Genomic DNA, 4,045 nt, shown 5'->3' with positions numbered 1-4,045 from the left:
GTGAATAATGACATCTCTAGAAAACACGAGCACAGATGTCGTTTATACACCTGTGAAATGAAATTTTGCTTAGTTATATAATTGGTATTGTCTACACAAAGCATCTGACATGAGCATGTTCCAGAACCTGGAGAAGGAGAAAATACAGAGGGAGGGTGGCAAGAAGATGGGAGATGAAATGTGTTGGGGATAGAAATGCAGATCGATTTCATTGTATACTGTACGATACAATCTACCTTGGAATACATGTTGGAAGTATGTGTTGAAGTACAAAACTATACTAAGAGGGCCACCTCGTGGCAAATGGAAGTATTACCAAAAGCCAGACACAGCTGATTTACAGATTAAGGATTTGATATTTCTGTATGGATCCATGAGTTCAGTGAGAGGTGTTGAGTGGCTTATATTTTATCAACCTGAGCAGGTTGCAATGCTATGCACTTTTCCTAGGCAGTAAGCTAGTGCATTTACTTCTAAGTAAACACCCATAGGAGGGACGCGGGTGGTGCTGTGGGTTAAACCACAGAGCCTAGGACTTGCCGATCAGAAGGTTGGCGGTTTGAATCCCTGCGATGGGGTGAGCTTCCGTTGCTCGGTCCCTGCTCCTGCCAACCTAGCAGTTCAAAAACACATCAAAGTGCAAGTAGATAAATAGGTACCGCTCTGGTGGGAAGGTAAACGGCGTTTCCATGTGCTCCTCTGGTTCGCCAGAAGCGGCTTAGTCATGCTGGCCACATGACCCGGAAGCTGTACGCCAGCTCCCTCGGCCAATAAAGTGAGATGTGCGCCGCAACCCCAGTCGGCCACGACTGGACCTAATGGTCAGGGTCCCTTTACCTTTACCTTTTAAACACCCATAGACTTGAACAGCGTGACTGCTTTTTATTCTAGTATTTCATTCGCAGTATGTCCACTTCTACACCTATGCCATGATCAGGAAAATTAGATCAACGGATTAAGGCATTGCAAATCCATGTATAATGGAAAACATTTTTTTAATTGCCGCTTTTACAACTCATGCTGGATATCATTACCAATTTCACTGCAGAAGACCTGGTTAAAACTCGTTTTGGGGGCAGAGGTGGTGTGTGTGTGTGTGTGTGTTGGGATTTTTACCCACACATACCTAATGAATGCAATACTTTTTTTAAAAAAATGTTATTAAAGGTTGCGTACAGTCAAATAAAAATATTGTGGTATAGTGAATGGGCAGGTTCACAAGCTTAGTCCCTTTGTTTGTAGGTTCGACTGCATAGTTCCTCCATTCCATCTCTGAAATCACTGCAGACTTCTTTTTGCTGCCAACCACAACTCCATGAGCTCTGTCTTCACACCTGGAGTGAGCTTGTGATGGTCTGTGTTCTAAGGCACAACTTCTGCATGTTACTTGGCAGCTGAATTCAGGACTTGAAAGTAGCTCACCCACCTCAGGAGGGGCTTCCTGCAGATTTCATCTGAGTTTGCCATCATTATCATTTTTAAAAATCATAGTCATTTGTTGATTTCCCAGTTATAGTCAATGTGGAGACCTCCATAATTTTGGAAAATAAACCTAAGTGAGATGCCAGCACTGAAGCAAAATGTTATCCAAAGCACAGAACAGATTCTGAAGCAAATTTTCTCTTAGGAAGAGCCACAGCTTATTCCCATTTTAGAGATAGCAAAATGAAAAAATGAAATTGGACACTTGCTCAGGACCTCAAAAGCACCAGCAGCCCAGCAAGCAGATAACCAGGCACCTGTTCAGAAGTTACGGGAAACTCATTCCAGGTATCTTCCTCTCGCATTATAGAGGGCAAAACACAACTGAATCTGATATTATGGCTTTGAATGATTGCAAGCAAGGGCTGTTGCAACAATACTGTGCCTGCGCCAAAGTGGACTTGAAAAGGTGGGTCTCGTGAGATTGTGCAGTGTGATCTCATGTTGGTTTTTGCTCTTGACCCCCACCTTCTCTCCCCGTCGCCACCACCAGCAACCCTGCTGGGCATTGGCCAACAACACCAGAACTCGGATCAGCTGTGGAGGAAGGAGCTGTGTCCTCTCATTCCCTTTCATGTGAGCCAGTCCCTTTCCTAGCGGTGGCACCACAATTCAGGAAACCCTTTGTTGTAAAGCCTCTTGATAAGTTGAAAGAAATTCACAGGCGTTCCCTCTCCTCCTAGTTACTTCCGAGTGGCGTAGATACCCCGTTATATGCATGATGAAATACGTGATCTGGAGCACACTCAGTTGCCATAAGAACAACTATTTATCAAGCAGAGATTATGTGAGGAGGGAGAAAAGGTACAGAGGAATAAATTGGTGCACCTACCATTTCTTTCCAATGGGTAATGCAAGTTCAGTTTTGATTACTGCCACAGAGCCGAGAAAATAACTAGCAAACTCGCAATGCCTGAAGTACACCTGAACAATGGTGCAACTGTTTTGCACAAGCCTGCAAAGAATAGCTCTTTTGTTCTTTTGGCATGCCTCCTTTGTAATAGGAGTAATAACTCCCAGAAAAAGATGTATGATTAACTGATCCATGGACTAGAGACTATGATTCCTGAATGTTCTGATGATATATGTTCACGGAACAAGAACATGCTGTCTCTGCTTATTATATTTTGTGGGGAGAAGCTTTGTATGACTTTTACCTTGACTCACCTATAGTATATATATATATATATATATATATATATATATATATATAATCTCAAAAATAATGAATAAGCTTGAGAACTTCATAAGGAGAGGAAGCAGAGATGGCTCAGTGCTTAGCTCCAAACAAAGACATCTGAACAAGTAAATGAAAGCTGAAGATCTGAGAAATGCATGATGTTCTGTACCCAAGAAAAAATGTAAGAGAGCAAGAAAACATCAAAATGCAACATAACAGTCTTCATTGGTGTAGCATACATTGGCCTTCAAATATTATAAACTTTTATTGTAAACTTAACTATATATACAGAACTATAGCTAAAATACACAGATACTGTTGAATTTCACACAATTGTTGCTTTGTACTTGGACTTCCTGTTTTATCTATTTATCAGCTATTTATCAGGTGGTGGTTCATTTTAAAAGGGTTGCACATCATCCCTGATGTCTGGTTCTAATATTTGACTATGCTTATTCCCCAAGTACTATAGGAAAAGAGAATTAGGCTATACTATTTCTTGTGCTGATTTCAATTGCATGAATCCCAATAATGACCAATGGAAAACATTAACCCGGTATGGTTGGACTGTCACCACCAACTGTAAAGCTGCAGAAATGTGGAGGGCTCCACCTGTTGGTTTTCTGTCTGTCATGCAGCTGTGGAAGCTGGTGTGGGCAACCTTTTTTCTGTCGAAGGCTGCATTATCTCAGGGGCTGACATCAGCAGCGGGCAAGGCCAACGGCAGGGCCAAAATCATAAGGAACAGACCACCCAACCTTTTACAGATTAACATGGGGAGGCTCTAATAAGATGAACTCCCCCCCACCCATTTCTGCTGTAAAAGAAGTGCTCTAATTCATAGTTACAAATTGGTGAATTTAAACTGGATTTAGTTCTGACTGTTCCAGGGTGGAGAAGGAAGCATAACAGACCATACTCTAATTTTATCGATAGTTTTTTCAACTTCAAAAATGCAGTCAAATTCCATCTATTTATTTATTTAAAAACAACTCTAACCTGAATTTGCATGGAACTGAAATTGACAGATTTGCCTGTCCCGACACACAGACCCACCGCTGACTGGGCTGCCAGGGTGCAGTGCCCCACACATGTAAGAAAGGGGGAGTTTTGGCTACAACTGATGCGATCCTTTCCCTCTCTCTGCCTCTCATGTGAATGTGGTAACTGTAGGACTGCTTTGCTCCAACACTCTTCTTCCCCCCAGACTAAGGGAAAGCAGAGTCTTCCGTGCATTAACCAGACCCTCTATCAGTCAAGAGCAGCCATTCATCCCCACCCATTTGCATTGCTGCCCAAACACCCAGTTGCTCTTTCTTCTTGCAGGATCTCCGCAGCCTGGATTCAGGGCACGAGCCATTTGTTCTTGCACAAGCGGAGACC

Source organism: Podarcis filfolensis (genome assembly GCF_964270895.1).
Source record: "Podarcis filfolensis genome assembly, chromosome: 6".
NCBI classification, from domain to species: Eukaryota; Metazoa; Chordata; class Lepidosauria; order Squamata; family Lacertidae; genus Podarcis; species Podarcis filfolensis.
This window is presented reverse-complemented; position numbering follows the sequence as displayed.